The sequence below is a fragment of the Apium graveolens genome, chromosome 1 (genome assembly GCF_009905375.1).
Source record: "Apium graveolens cultivar Ventura chromosome 1, ASM990537v1, whole genome shotgun sequence".
NCBI lineage: Eukaryota > Viridiplantae > Streptophyta > Magnoliopsida > Apiales > Apiaceae > Apium > Apium graveolens.
Window position 1 is genome coordinate 201818078 of NC_133647.1, and position 16630 is coordinate 201834707.

The 16630-nt window shown below is 33.6% G+C and overlaps 1 long non-coding RNA gene across 2 annotated transcripts; it reads right to left on the reverse strand.

Annotated features, from left to right (window-relative positions):
• Nucleotides 1-11332: 11332 nt before the first annotated feature.
• On the reverse strand, nt 11333-14776 carry LOC141724329 (uncharacterized). 2 transcript variants are annotated; one of them, XR_012576594.1, is made up of 4 exons: nt 14364-14776; nt 11883-11969; nt 11617-11801; nt 11333-11514 (listed from the first exon to the last, which is right to left on the reverse strand). It is a non-coding gene; the product is annotated as an uncharacterized LOC141724329 (long non-coding RNA). The 2 variants fall into 2 exon arrangements; XR_012576595.1 differs by lacking the exon at nt 14364-14776 and having other exon boundaries at nt 11883-11979.
• Nucleotides 14777-16630: the final 1854 nt, after the last annotated feature.

The window sequence follows — 16630 nt, forward strand, 5'->3', positions numbered from 1 at the left end:
ATATTTGGACAAGTTCGTTATTGTGTTCATAGACGATATTTTAATTTATTCAAAAACGGAAGAGGATCATACGGAACATTTGAGAACAGCTTTAGAAATTTTAAGGAAAAAGAAATTATATGCTAAATTCTCGAAGTGTGAGTTTTGGCTACAGGAAGTTCAGTTCTTAGGACACATAGTCAATAATAAAGGGATCAAAGTGGACCCAGCAAAGATCGAGGCAATTACAAATTAGGAAAGACCGAGAACACCCACCGAGGTAAGAAGTTTCTTGGGATTAGCCAGATATTATCGTCGGTTCGTTCAAAATTTTTCAAGGATTGCAACATCATTGACAAAGCTTACACGGAAGAATGAAAAGTTTATATGGAACAACAAATGCGAAGAAAGCTTTCAGGAATTAAAACGAATATTAATCACGGCACCTGTTTTGTCACTTCCAGACGATCAAGGGAATTTCGTAATTCATAGCGATGCTTCTCACAAAGGACTAGGATGTGTTTTAATGCAGCACGATAAGGTGATTGCGTATGCGTCAAGGCAATTGAACCCACACGAACAGAAGTATCATACTCATGATTTGGAGCTAGCAGCCATAGTTTTCGCTTTAAAGATTTGGAGACATTATCTGTATGGAGAAAAGTGCGAGATTTTCAAGGATCATAAAAGCTTAAAGTACATATTCACACAGAAGGAACTTAATATGAGGCAAAAGAGATGGCTAGAATTGATCAAGGATTACGACTACTCGATTAATTATCATCCCGGTAAAGCGAACGTTGTAGTAGACGCGTTAAGTCGGAAGGAAAAGTTGAATGTGTTATCAGTACCTGAAGAGATATATAAGGAATTTCAGAAACTGGAATTGGAAATTAAAGTTTACAGGCCTAATGAAGCAAAAATGTACAGTATGACTTTTCAGTCGGAGTTGCTGGAGAAAATAAAGAGGTGTCAGGAAGATGTAATGGATCAAGATATAAATCGTTGGTAAGTGAGGAATTGTGCACGCATAAGGATGATCAAGGTATTCTTAGGTTTTCTTCAAGAATTTGGATTCCACCGGTGACGGAGCTGAAGAATGAAATTTTACAGGAAGCTCATAATTCAAGGTATTCAATCCATCCAGGAAGTACCAAGATGTACAGAGATTTAAAAGAGAATTATTGGTGGCCAGATATGAAAAGGGAAATTGCGGAATGGGTTAGCAGATGTTATACATGTCAAAGAGTTAAAGCCGAACATCAAAGACCAAGTGGATTGCTATAGCCATTGGAGATTCCAGAGTGGAAGTGGGAACATATTACCATGGATTTCATAGTTGGATTACCAAGGACAAGGGATAATCATGATGCCATTTGGGTTATAGTGGATAGACTTACCAAGTCAGCTCATTTTCTGCCTATAAATGAAAGATTTTCACTCGACAAGTTGGTCCATATGTACCTGAAGGAAATTGTAGTTCGTCATGGAGTTCCTGTGTCTATCGTATCTGATCGAGACCCAAGGTTTAATTCAAGATTTTGGAAAAGTTTTCAAGAATGTTTGGGAACGAGATTAAATATGAGTACGGCTTATCACCCCCAGACGGATGGCCAAAGTGAAAGAACGATCCAGACAATCGAGGACATGTTGCGTGTTTGTGCTATTGATTTTAAAGGAAGTTGGGACGAGCATTTACCTCTGGTAGAGTTTGCTTATAACAACAGTTATCATGCCAGTATTGGGATGCCTCCCTATGAAGCCCTTTATGGACGCAAATGCAGATCTCCAGTGCATTGGGATGAATCAGGAGAACGTAAAATACTTGGACCTGAATTGGTGCAGCAGACAAAGGAAGTTGTTGAAGTAATCCAGAAAAGATTGATAGCAGCACAAGACCGTCAAAGGAAATATGCAGACCAGTCAAGGAAAGACATGGAATTTGAAGAAGGAAACTTGGTACTACTGAAAGTATCACTGTGGAAAGGACTAACGAGGTTTGGAAAGAAAGGAAAGCTGAGTCCAAGATATATCGGACCTTTTGAGATTCTAAAGCGCGTTGGAAAAGTAGCTTACGAGTTGGCGTTACCTCCGCACATGGAGCAGATTCACATTGTTTTTTCACGTATTAATGCTTAAGAAATATAATCCAGACTCCAGGCATGTAATAGAATATGAGCCAATTGAGCTTCAGGTCAATTTGTCATATGTAGAGAGTCCGATAGAGAGCTTAGAGAAAAGAGAGAAGGTATTGAGGAATAAAGTGGTAAAGCTAGTAAGAGTATTATGGAGAAACCCAAAGGTTGAAGAGTCAACCAGGGAATTAGAAAGTGATATGAGAGAAAAGTACCCTCATTTGTTTTCTTAGGAGATTCTGAGGACAGAATCCTTTTAAGGAGGGAAGGATGTAATATCTGGGATATATCGTGTAATTATGTTGTTAATAAATAATTAATATATGTGTTCAGTATCTATTCTGTGAATTAATTGTTAAGTGTTAAATGTGTTTGGATGTTTAAAAAAAATTATTAATTGAGTATTTTAATTTTTATATGTCCAAAATAAAATATAGATAATTGTCATATCTTCCTAATTATTTTTATGTTGATTTATGGATTTATAAGGATCATATGAAATTTATAAAATCTTTTTCCGAGTATTTAAAATCTATTTTATAAAAACGGGAACCAACCGACGTCATCCGTTGTTACGTTTTTGGAACCCGAAACTCTTCCGAGAACTCCTTCGTAACCTAATTGCAATATTCCGAGCATATTCCATGTTTCGACTTTTTCGATCCGGCGTACGGTTTGTTCTGCGCGGGTCCCGGCGCAACATTTTTGATACAATATTCGTTTTGGTAAATCAATAAAACTCGTATTTTCCATAAACGGGAGCTTTTTATTAAACTATCCCAATTATCACCTCGTAGTACATGTAACCAGGCGCTGAGACCAAGACCGCAGTACAAATTATACTGATTTGGATAATTATCCCGAAAACCGATACCAGTTGGATCAGTTTTTATAAATAAACGTACCGTTTTATATCCGGAATGATCCAGCAGGATACTAATTTTCCGTAATTATAAATAGCCTTTTCCCGTATTTTATTTCGTATCAAAATCATTTGCAGACAGTTAATTATATAATTTTCCAGAGAAAAACCCTATATTCATATAATTTTCCAAGAATCAAACCAACTTTTGGAGGTGTTATTGATCTTTGTTTGGAAAGCTCGAGTAACCGATTTGAAGGACTTGAAGAGCTCTATCAGATTCTGTGATCCATACACCTGCAGAAATCAAGGTTTATTTTCTATATTTTTATTTATTTTTGAATTAATTTTACTAAAAATATGAATTTTTGTTCGGATGATTGTTTGTATGATTTGAAGATTGCATGTTGTAGAGCTTGTTTTCCTGATAATTTTGATATATTATACGTCTGATTTGGAGTTCAATAACATGCTCAAAAGTGGGTTTAATTCTCGAATTTTAAAATTAGGGTTTATAACCCGTATGAATGTTTTCAATTGAAATTTGGGGCTTTTTGATTTAAAGGTTATTAGCTGTTGATTTATAGTGGATTGTGTTCCTTATGAAATTTGCAATCGATTGGTATATAGCTCGTTAACAGAGGATTAGTGAATCGAAGGGAGTTGTGTTTTGAAGATTTCCGAAGTTCGCCGGAAACCGGCGATGTTCTTGGTCATTTTCCGGCCAGAACATGGATGATTGATGTGTTTTGATTGCATAAACAAGTTCCTGGTGTTGTGTAGTTTTGATCTGGAGGTGTTGGTGGGGTGAGGACGCCGGGATCGTCTTCTCCGGCGAGACAGAACGTTTTCCGGCGACCCCCCTTGTAAAATTACAGTTTAGTACCTTATCTTTTGGGGAAGAAATAGTTAAGTCCCTGAGGTTTCCAGAACTTGCAAATTTTGGATTCCTGTTTTAAAAATAATTAAAAATCATATTTTCTATTTATTTTTCTTATAAAAATTCGTTTTTAATTTCTGAAAATTCCAAAAATTATTTTTAATTCAAAAATAAATCTAAATTAATTAGTTAATTAATTTCAGTTAATTTTTAATTGATTAATTGGTCAATTAATTCAAAAATTAATTGAATAATTGATTTAATTAATTATTAATTGATTTTAATTAATTATTTAATTAGATTTAATTATTTAAAAATGATTTAAAAGTTCCGAAAAATAGTTTCGAGTTTTAAAATATTAATCTAAATTATTTCCAAGGCTCGGTAATTGTTATAAAATTGTTTTGAAGCCAGAATTGGCCAACCGAACTCTATTTATTACGCCGAAATCGATCCAACGACCCGTTTTAATTCCGAAAAATGTTTTAAAAATCATTTTAAGTACCTGAAAGCCTATTTATGACCGGAGACTTCTTTATAAATGAGATATCATTGATTATGTGACGTGTTATGTGTTATATGTGACTTGTTGGTTGACTGCCGGTCTGTATATTCGATGTTTACATGTTTATTGCGTAACTTTCAATTCGTTAATCGGATTTGGGTGAAACAAAGGGTATATAAAAGTATGTGTCGACTAGAATCGTATGAGTTAAATATTGATGGATGCTTATAATATGTGAGCAGAAGAGGCAAGGCGTAGGAAAGGGAAACAGATAGTCAAGGAGTAAGACAGTGGTGATTGAGAGCAAGTGCAGTGTAGTAAGCTAGTACCAGGCAAGTGTTCTGAACTTTCCCGAGATATTGTCGTGATTGATATTCCTATTTTATATTGTAAGTGCTTTGAAGCACTGAACCCTAAACCTTGATTCCAGTTATTGATCTTGAGCCGTAAACCTGATTCTTTTTAGACCATCAATTATTGTATACCCAAATATGAACCTCGAATATACGATACTACTCCACAAATATATACAAACTACATATCAAACACTGAACCAGATTGCTTACACATTCAAACCATTGTATCTTATGCTTTGAAAGACCAAATCCTTGAAACCCTGAAACAATGATTCATTATTGTCCAATTCTTTCATTACCTAGCATCCAAACTTTGAAAATGCTCTTTTGATCCTTATGCAGATTTAAACCATTTCATTATTGAACGTCAAATGTTGTTAATGATTTTGGTTATTGTTTATTATTGCTTATTCTGTTATTATGTTAATATTGGATTATTTTTATAAAATTTTGGACCAGATTCGTGGTCAGACCATATAATGGTCAAGTTAGGCCAATGTGTGCTTTGGATCCAGTTGTTAGAGCAGTGTTATGTGCTTTGCTCGGGGTTAGTGCGTGACTGATCAACAGCCTAACCTTGGTTTTAACATGAAAATATAATATCCAATTATAAATCATAATCCAATGTTCACTTGATATCATAATCATATTTACCTGATGATTATTATTCTCAGTTTTGTCATTGTGACTTGCTGAGCTAGTTAGCTCATTTGTGCGATATTGTTTATGTTCTTTTCCAGTTAAGAAGGAACCGGTTGGTACCGAGGATCCCCAGTCCAGCGCGAGAGCTAGGGGTTTAGGATGATCGAGCTAAGCTAGTAGGCTTCTTTTGGGATAATTTAAGTTTGTAAAAGTTTGTAATAATGTTTAATACTCAGTTCTGAGTTTGGAATAGTTGGGATTTGAACGTTTGTAATATAAGTAGATGTGTTTGGCTTGTGTGCATACTTTAACCTGTTGCGATCCATGGTAGTTGGTAAGTAGGGTCACTGCATATTATTATTATCTTTATTATTGTTATAAGCAGGTTATAAATAAGGTGTGTATGTGGATCCCAAACTTCTGACCCGGTTTTGGAGGGCGCGACAGCTATAATGCTTGTGCGCGTGTTAAACATTTAAGTACTATGATCTTAACATGCATTGAATATTGAAAATAAAATATTGCAGTGGTTCAAGAATTTCAGACCTAAGATATGTGAGTTGGACCATCTTTAGAGTTTTCCATGAATACAAGATATTCATTATTCTCGTCATCTGATCCATCCCAACTATTTCCTGTGCACTATAAGTTTTGACTGTTGCTTCCCTAAGAAAACATTCCTCCTTTGTCTCAACTCTTCAACTAAATCCCTACTCATCCTTGTTTGTCAACCTTCTTGTTCTATTGTAGCAAAACCTCGATAGTTACTTGACACATTTGTCTTGTCATAACTGTAGCTACTAAATCTTGTTTCTGTCCTAATCTCAGTCTTGTAATCGACCCTTGAATTGAATCTGTAAGAATCTATGCTTCAGAATAGATAGGCTTGATCCTTGGATATAGCTTAAGTACTACTTGTGAATCTGATGCGACTAGACTTCCCTGACAAGTGAAACACTGCCCAGACGTCCAGTCCCCCAAGCACTTCTACTTGAGCTTCCTCTGATTCAGCTATCAGTAACTCTTACATTCTGTCCCGAGGTTCCAACCTTAATGCATGTAACTGAGATATTTGTCTATTCCCGCTATTCTCTATGACCTCCACAATTCCTGCCTATATGATCTCATTGATTCCCGGATAAATGTAGCATTGGTACAAACCACTGTGTGACTGTATAATCTGGAATCAATTGAGTTGTCTTACAACCTTCTAGAAAACTTGTACCCGTAAAAATTTCATTCATTTCCTGCGTCTGAAAACCCAGTGGTATCCTATGGAGTAAGCCTTTAAGGAAATTCCACAATTTTCGTCTATAGGTCTTGAAATCAGTTTCATTGGAGTAAGAAAACCATTATCTTCAAATTCCGTATTCGGAAATTTTCTGTGTGAATAACACATGGTCTTCGTTTTCTTTGAAAGATTAAAATCACTTTAAAAGCCCAAAGAAATCTCGAGTCTACAAATACCTTTGAGTACCCTTAATTTAATATTTAAGAAAAATTTAAATTTCCAAAAGTTTTAAATTTCTTAAAAAATAAATTAATCATAAAATAAATAATTACAAGAAAAATAATTTTCAAGAATTTTGAATTTTCTTAAAAATTAAATCAAGCGTAAATTATTATTTAAGAAATATTTAAGTTTAAGTATTTTAAATTTTCCGAAAATAAATAAATAAATAAATTGCACTCCAAATAGTAACTGTAATTTGCCTTGAAAAAATTTCTGAGCTACAAGTTACTTGCGACCAGTACACTAGGGAATGAATTTTGCCTTAGTTTCTTTGCTCATTCCATTTACTGGTGACTAGGTAATCCAGTAGAGCTTACCTTGGTTATTTTTCATCTAGGGTAGACTTTACCTGCGACCTGATAAGCACTGGAGGAAGTTACTTGCGATGACCTTGTTATCTGTACAACACTTAACCAAATTAATTGGTCCCCCTGGCTTCTATTACGCACATGAAGTGAATGCATTTAACAAGCGCGTGCAGTTTAATTTTCACAACACGATTGTCACGCGTGAACTGCAAACTCCTTCCCGCGCATGACTCTCGGACGTGAACAAGGATACTAAGATTGGATGTCGCGCTTGACTTCTACTCCACTAACGTATTGCAGTATGCAATTTAATTGAACAACAAATGGAAGCTTTTAATTTCCTTTGTTTCCATTTGTAAATTAAGCAACCAAAAATTCAATCAATTAGCTGCCAACCTGAAGTGCTAATTCAAGCAACCAAAGTGTATCTAAAAATTGGTAGCCAGAAAAGCAATAAATCTGGGGGGGAACAAAATTTAAATTAGTATTTTTTATTTTACTAAAATTTAAGTAATAAATTAATTTAATCAAATTTATAAAATAAATTCATTTAAATTAAGTTCATATAAACTTATTTAAATTAAATTTATAAATAAATTTGCTAAATTAAATTTACAAGATAAATTTATGTAAATGCAAATTAATAAAATAAATTTATTTAGGGATCCTGATTTGCGTATCAATTAGTCGGCTCTGATACCAATTGTTAGGTCCCGAATTATCATAGAAGAGTGGGTTGAATACGATAATCATTAAATTAAAAAAAAATTTGAATCTTTAGCAGATATTAATTTAGTGCTTGTTTAATGGTTCCGTGTTCTTGAGGTTTTATTGAGGTGAATAGTATTTGGAACGATAAAACAAGGAACACAAGATATTCGAGGAAATATATATTCGTATATAAATCCTCGAGGGGTGTTGCTACACTCCGGTAAATAGATTAACCGGCTATAATCTAAGAACAACAAAGTTCCTAGCTTCTACAAAGATTAACAAATTAAATCCTATACAATGATCTAGCTTTTATTTGTCTAAAGATTTAATTACCGGGTAACGATTATAAATCCCCTAAGAATATACAAGAATTAAATCGGGCATTATAACGTTACTCCGGTGAGAAGTTAAACGGATATACAATGTGCCCGGAGCTTCTCTATATTTCTTTGCTGCTATTTTTCACCACTCTTGGGAGAGAAGATGAATAGAAAAAATTCCAATAGCTTGAATGTTTCTGCTGTAGATGTGTAGACTTTATATTCAATTTAAATGTGTTGCTCAATTTTAACCACACAAATAAATTGAATGAATCAATAAATATGTGGCTGAGGATTGAGGAGAGCTCTGTAGCGATCAACTATAGCTCCTCTATGGCGACCAAGGTAATGTCTTACCCTTAGCTTATTTGTGTGCATGTGTGTGGAGACCACAGGAAGATTTCCAGTACTTAGTTTATTCCACACTCACAGACTGGTGACTACAGGGGAAGGGGGAGCTCCCTTAGTTTATTTAGCCAACATGCGACTACTAGTAACATTCTTTTGCACTTCATTTTTTTCTTTTACTTAACCACCTACGACCACTTGGAGTGGTTTCTTTTGTTTTGATTTCCTTTTTTTCTTTTCCTTTTTTTGTTTTCTTTTCTTTTTCTATTTTCTTTTTCTTTTCTTTTTGTATTTTCTTTTTCTTTTCTTTTTATTTAAATTTAAATTGTAACTAAATTAATTTATAAAATAAACTTAAATATAACTTATATAAATAAACTAATTTAGATTTATAAAATAAACTTATTTAAAGTTTATAAAATAAATCATTATAAGTTTATTAAGTAAATTCTATTAAAGTCAATTAAATAAATTTATTTAATTTAACAATTAAACTTTGAGCTTCGCCAGTCCCCTGAGTTGTTTAGCTATATACCCCGCGCACCACTTCTCGTACTTTAACAGATAAATGTCCAATCCAAGTACGTTCCTCAACTTAACAATCATTCTATAAATAATACCCATATTTCTTTCACGAGCTGTTGACGCCTAGTGCAACTGGTCTGGTTCACAGACGACTAACCCCGATTCAGTTCTTCGTATTATAGCCTCGATTACATTGTTAAGCTTGCCTCAATTTTATTGCTTCGTACACTGACTGTCAATAAACAACTGTACTTTCACCGGAATCCTTTCTGGTACTTTAGACAACGTCTTCATTGCTACTACAATCTTTAATACTTCATTCAATGTTCTTCACTGATGCTTGAACATATAAATGAACTTCTCTCAGCAAGTATAACTTCAAGACTGCAGATATCTTCTTTAACCTCTGTCTATACCATGTCTTCAATTCTTCAGATTCCTATGCTTCGAACACCGCCTATCTTCAATCAATGTCAATTACTGAAATCTTCTTGTAGCACTTATACACTGAATCTTCAACATTTCTGAAACCCTGAAAGTCTTTAATCTTTATTCTTCACTGATGCATGAACATATTAATGAGTTTCTTTCAGTGACCTGTAAACAGTCTTCAAGCTTTCTTCTAATCTTTTGATTCTTTGTATTTGCCTTGTCTTCATTTCTTCTGATTTCTTGTGTAGACGTAGTATTATAAACCTGTCATGTTCTAGTGTTGTTCTCGTGTTGAGTTATCACATAACTATTCATACAGCTAAGCAGTCTCACCAATAATATAAAGTAGACCAAATTAACTAATGGCCCAGTTTTAAAATCCTAATGTGAACATAAAAAATAATATAACTCAATTTTTTTTTTGATAATTTGAAATTACCATTATTTTTTGAAACTGAATTACAAAACTCTAGGATGCAAAGTAAGATTCGAGGAAAATTCTATGATGCAAACTGAAATATAAAAATGTTACAAAAAATGCCATTTTGAAAATTAACGTTAACGTCTGAGTTAACAATAAAACTACCAAAGGGATGCAAAATATCACCGTTTTTTAAGTTTAAGATGCAAACTGTTAAGGTTAAAAGTAATAGTACCAAAGTGAGATTCAACCAAAGTTTTGGAATGCAAAATGCTAATTAGTCTAATTTTTCGTTGTTATTTTCTTACGTTCTTTTTGAATTAGTTTTCAACATCTATATATGAAATTCTGGGATAGACATTCTTTCCTCTCGTTAAACAGTGAGTTACATTGTTCCCAAATCATGTTATAAATTTTAACATCATGTTTAGACTTTTAAAGTATAAAAATATGTATGATTATTCTAGTATTTTTCATAAAAATGTATATACAATACCAGGACCAGCGTCTTACATTAATCGATTGTCGTCCTGGCTATTCTCATTTTACTCCATTATTACTCCATCATAATTCAAACTTAAATAAGGGTATTTGTAAAATCACATTCATTTCCTTTTAATCAAAATCATAATATATTTTAAGTTGTGAAGACGAAGAAATTTAATTTGTTTAGTATGATATTTCTTCATTTTTATGTTTCTTCTTTTTCGTTATTCTTTTAGCTTTCATGTTTTTTATCCATTCTTTTCTAGTAGTAGGATTTTTTTTACTTGATTCAATTTCTAATTTGAGTTGCCCTTTGTCATCGTCAAATACGACACCCATTTCATTATTTTATTATTGTCTGTCATTGTTTGATTTTATACTATTATTTTGGTCTGAATTTCAAGCTTGTCTTTTGGCTTTGTATCGCAAACTGATTTGGTGATTTTGTGTTTTGCAGAACAGGTGTGTTTATCTTTCTTTTACCATATTCATTCACTTACTTATTAATTACACAATTGTTTGTGAATCACCAATTTTATTAGAGATTTCGGAATGGCATCTGCCTTGTTTCCACAAATCCATGAAGGTGTACCTACGAGCATTATACCCCGTGGATTTAGGACCAAGTCTGCTCCTTCTAAGATTAATGTTGGTATCATGGAAGACTTCAATACCCATCACCATTTTATTTCATGAATCATTTGCAGGCATGCTTTTCTCACCATCTTTTACATTTTAGTTTCTTTATTAACTTGGGTATGCGGCGTGATTGGCTTCTTCGTGACTACAATACAGGCGTGGTTGGACATATGCTGGATATGATGTTCGCTTTTGAATTTAAGAAATTTAATGAAGATGTTTTTTACTAGTAAAAGTGTACCAGTCACATGTCAAATAGCATTGTACAAGTTTAAGTAAGTCAGCAAATAAACATTCAAATAGCAAACAAGTTTTTGAGTATCTAAACAAATAATCTATCCTTAGCCTATGAAATGAGGATAGGTAGGAATGCATTCCCAATGAATATTGAATAAGGTAGCTCATTCAGACTGTTTCTCCTTTGCATATTGAATCCATTCCTCTTTATCCTGGAAAGCATGAAATGATATTTGAGGAAAATGTTTTAACATACTATAAAACTACACTTTAATCTTTTAATCATTTAATCAATTGAATGCAAAAATACTTACAATATTACTCATGTTAGACCATTCCAAATTTGCACCACGAACTGCCTCTACCGACATCTTTGTTAAGAAAACAAATCAACAATAATTTAGAGAACAAAGGCTATTAAATAGTTGTATTGAAAAAAATAAAGATATTTTGTGGACTTGGATGTGTAGCAAAATAATGTCTCATATAGTCCTTCATCCTATAATTAAACAAGAAAAAACACATTAAAACCTATAAAGAGAATAATAAACAACGAGAAAGATATAGAAATAAAAATTACATAAAGATGCTAAAAGTGTCGTCCTTAATGGTGTGGTATCTCCCCCGAGATGTTGCTCCCCTAGCAACTTTGTGAGTAGTAGCAACCCTTGACCAAAAAATAAAAAATTCAATCCATAAACCAAAAAATAATACTAAAATTTACCAAAATTTAATAAAACCTAATTGGTAACATTTTGCTTGGTTGTTTGGGACAAAGATCTCATTTTTACCATGGTAAATTCCTATAATAGCAAAAAATAATTTCCAACCACTTAGGTGATAGCCACTGTTGTAATTTTTAAAACCATGAATAAAGCCACTAAACAGCATATACACTACCCACTACTATATTACAAATACAATCCAACAATCAAAAATTAAATATTTATAAATGAAGTCGGTACACAAAAAATGAAAATTTCCAAGCATACCCACACTTCAAACCCTCCACAAATTGAACCAAAATCCAAGAATACTCTCAAGTAGTTAACCTCATGGGTAATTAATGTTTGTGAGTGATAGTACTATCGATTAATATACAATAAGAGTTGTAATTTTTAAGAATACAACCATTAAACCGTATGAAGTTATTGTTGGACTATTTTGAATAAAAATATACTTTGTTTCATAAGTTACAATTTGATTTTATTTATAAGTTACATAATCTTATTCTAAGGAAGGGGGAACTTGAGCTTCTTGGTTTTGGAAAAAAACAAAAGATCTCTCAATCATTTTTATATCTCTATTACATTACTCTTAGAGCTCTAGGTTCTATTTTTGTGAGATAGAAAGTCGTATTCGTTCAGTTCGTAGAAGGTGGATCTTTTTGTGCTTAAGGTCGCCTTTGTTCGTTGTATCCTGGGAGACAAAAGCCACAACACCTTCAAGCACCACCAGGAAGGGGCTTATATATTTTAAGGAGAGCGTAGTTTTTACGTAACTCGAACATTTTCAGTAATTTCGTTCTTGTAATCTATATTTCTGATATACTCATAGCGAATACTCCATACAATCTTAAAACAGGTAAGTTAATTTTATAAATTAGTTTAATGGATAAATTAATTTATTTTGATTTTTCGGGAGTATGATATTTGTTGTGTCTTTTGCCTACATGTTTGGTTCGAGATTTAAATGGAAGAGTTCTAGTTTACCATGATTTTGATTTGTCGAGAATCATAATTTGTGGTGAAAGGTTTCATTCTCGCTATGCATGCTTGTATGAGTATGTGCTAGATTATGAATTATAATAGAGATATGTATATGTATGCTGGAGTTTGAGTTTCGGGGTGCTATTTTTTTTGTTTGACATATATTTTATTTTGTTGATCTTATGGATTGGTTGATAGTTTATGTTGTGTGCTGGCTTTTCCATGTTTATGTACGTTTTTTTCCAAAAGGAAATAAGATTAGATAACAAATTTAAATATTAGTATATGCTTGCTTTTTAATTGCTATGTGCCTGACTAGATTTGTTTTGTTACTAGTCAAAGTTTTTTTTTTCATGTAGATCAGCATCTCATGAGAAAAAAAATAAAGGGCCTTCATATCTCAATGTTAGATTGACTTGATTTTGTGGCAATGTTTATATGTGTTGGGTGTGTTAATAAGCCTAATAAAATTTGTAAATTTTTTGTCATTGGCAAACATTGTTGTCAAGATATATTTTTAGGTGCTAATTAGAATAGTTAGCACATTAGTATACTATTTGGTAGGCTTATTTTTTTAATTAAGGCTATCTATTTAAATTATTATAGTCATGTGTGTGATTGCCGTCTTTAGGCTTTATATAATATTATAATTATATAGGGCAATGTCTGTATATACGTACGTGGTTAGGAAAAATAGTCAACCAAATTATGTTATGTTCATAAATTTGGTATTTGTTTTGTTCACATGCTAATATAATAAGTTTGGTTTTTGTCTCTCATTATATTTTGGGAGGTAAACATTTTGATATATTAAAATGTTTATTTAAGAGCCTTAATTGATGTGTTTGTAATGTTGGGTAACTATGCATGCGCACACGTTTCGTAATAAACGGATGAACAGTTTATTTAATACGAATAAAATAAGAATAAATTATTTAATAATATTTATCGAGCTTTAATAATATTTTAAAGCTCGAAACTATATTTCGGAATTTTTAAATCATAAGAAATAATTAACTCTAACTAAATAATCAATTAAAATTCATTAATCTAAATAATTTGGATTTATTTTCAAATAATAATAAAAATAATAATCTTTAGAACTAAAAATAATATTTTCTTGGAAATCGGACAGCACCTGCTTTATTTCTCGGACTGCCAGTCGATATCATATCGACACAACCAACAACAATCAACACAATAATTTATATTTACGCGTATAAACACTTCAGAAATGAATAACACGGTAAAAATGACTTCTAAAACCAATTCTAAAATTACGAAATAAATATATAAACACTAACATGCTATAATATACCCAAAATATAAAAACAGAATCTCGGAACCCTTACCCAAAACAAATTCTGGTCACCCCGAGGAGAATATCTGATGTCCGGAAAATATCTCCAGAAAAATCCGAAATTAATAGCCATAAACATATACATGTTGAGATGCCATGTGGAGTAATCAACACCATCATACTCCTTTTTAATGTCCCGAAAATAAATTAAAACGAAAATATAACGAAAATATGTCCCGCAATTTATCTCCTCAAAATCTTGCAAAATATATACTTATGCGTAGGTATCGAAGCGCTGATCGTTTACATATATAGTAATTAAAATTTGGATGTACGGTTTGTAAGATATGAATTTTTTTGAAAATTCAAAGTATATATTAATATAAAGGAGAGCAGAGACGGAGAAAATAAGGGGAGGAGTTTGTTTGTGTAAAAGGAATAAAGGAAAGGGGGGGTGGCGGTGGTTTACAGGGGAGAGATTGGGGTAGAATAGGATAAGGGGTAGGTAGTAATAGGGTAGGTAGTTTTAGGATTTTGTTTTAATATTTTTCTTTTTTTTTGCTTTTGCTGTGAAACTGCCACACATGTGTGGCTATATGGAAATAATCCAGAAATAAGGACCCGTGGGTTTTTTTTCGTTTTGGCAGCCTGATTTATTCCGTGTTTTGTATTTTAACGAACCAAATTTGCGGGTGAAAATTAAATCAAAAATTATCAAAATAATTTTAAAATTCTCATAATAATTAAAAGTAATAAAAATAAATTTTTCATAATTTTTAAAGTATTTTTGACTTGCGCGCTATACCCGCATTTTACAATTAACGAACTGAGCTGCACTTGAAACAAATTCAGAAAATCACGAAAATATTCTTAAAATGTTACAAATATCCCGAAGTTTATAAAAACATAAATTTTGAAATTTTAAAATAATTTTTGAAACACAATTTATACCCGCTTTTAACAATTAAATGATTCACGTCCTAGGAACACCCAAGGGATGAAACCCCAAGAAGTGCAGGAATGGATCAGGGCTCACGAGGCTGAGAATCAAAGGCTGAAGCGCGACTTGGAGGCGCACCAGACCATCAGGCCCCCACTACCTCCAAGGGGGAGAAATCCTCCTCCAATCATAGACCTGGATGGTCCAATACATAGAAGGGTTGTTGTCCCAAGGGCTGATCCAAGCAATCTCCTTCCCCTTGGAGATCCTGATGATCCCACTCCGCCATTCACTAAAGAGATAATGAGTGCCCATATCTCAAGGAAGTTCAAAATGCCCACCATCAAAGCTTATGATGGCACTGGAGATCCCGCTAATCATGTCAGAACATTCTCTAATGCACTGTTGTTGCAGCCCGTGAATGACGCTATTAAGTGTCGGGCCTTTCCTCAAACCCTGTCGGGAATGGCTCAAAGATGGCATAGTCGTTTGCCCCCGAACTCCATTGGGTCCTTCCGAGAATTAAGTCAGGTTTTTATTAAGCAATTCATCAGCGGGAGAGTACATGAGAAAAGTTTAGCATCCCTCATGAGCATTGTGCAGGGAGCAAAAGAATCCTTGAGAGACTACCTGAATCGTTTCACAAAGGAATCTTTAAAAATCTCGGATCTTGATGACAAATTGCTATGATAGCCCTGCAACAGGGAACTAGGGATGAGTTCTTCAAGATGTCCTTGGTCAAGCGCCCTCTGAAAGCATGTTGCAGCTCCAAGATAGGGCCAGGAAGTACATCAAGGTGGAGGAGAGCATGAGGAAGACAGTAGTAAGTAACGAGCCCACTGGAGGCAAGAAGCGGAAAACTGATCTGGAATAAGTACATGAAGGTATCTAGGACAAGTATCCCAGAACTGAGCAAAACCCTGATTCAACCCCAAAGAAGGGAGGACCTAGGCAAAAGTTCACTGAATATGCCAAGTTGAATGTTCCTAGAAGCCAGATCTTGATGGAAATCGAGAAAGATCAATATTCGTTGGCCTAAACCCTTGAAGGCTGATCCTTCCAAGATGGATAAGAGCAAGTATTGTAGATTTCACAAGGATGTTGGCAATGACACCGATGAGTGTAGACAACTGAAAGATGAAATTGAGTTCTTTATTCGAAGAGGAAGATTGAATAAATTGAGGAAGGAGGAGATAGGACTAACAATGGGAGAAGGAACTTTGAAGGTTGTAGGAGGGACCAAGACGATCATGGGCGAAATCCCCAGCCTAGGGGACCGGTGATAAATGCAATTTTTGGAGGACCACGACCCCGAGGGCCTGTGATAAACACAATCTTTGGAGGACCAACTGCTGTTAGATTATCCAGGAACTCCAGGA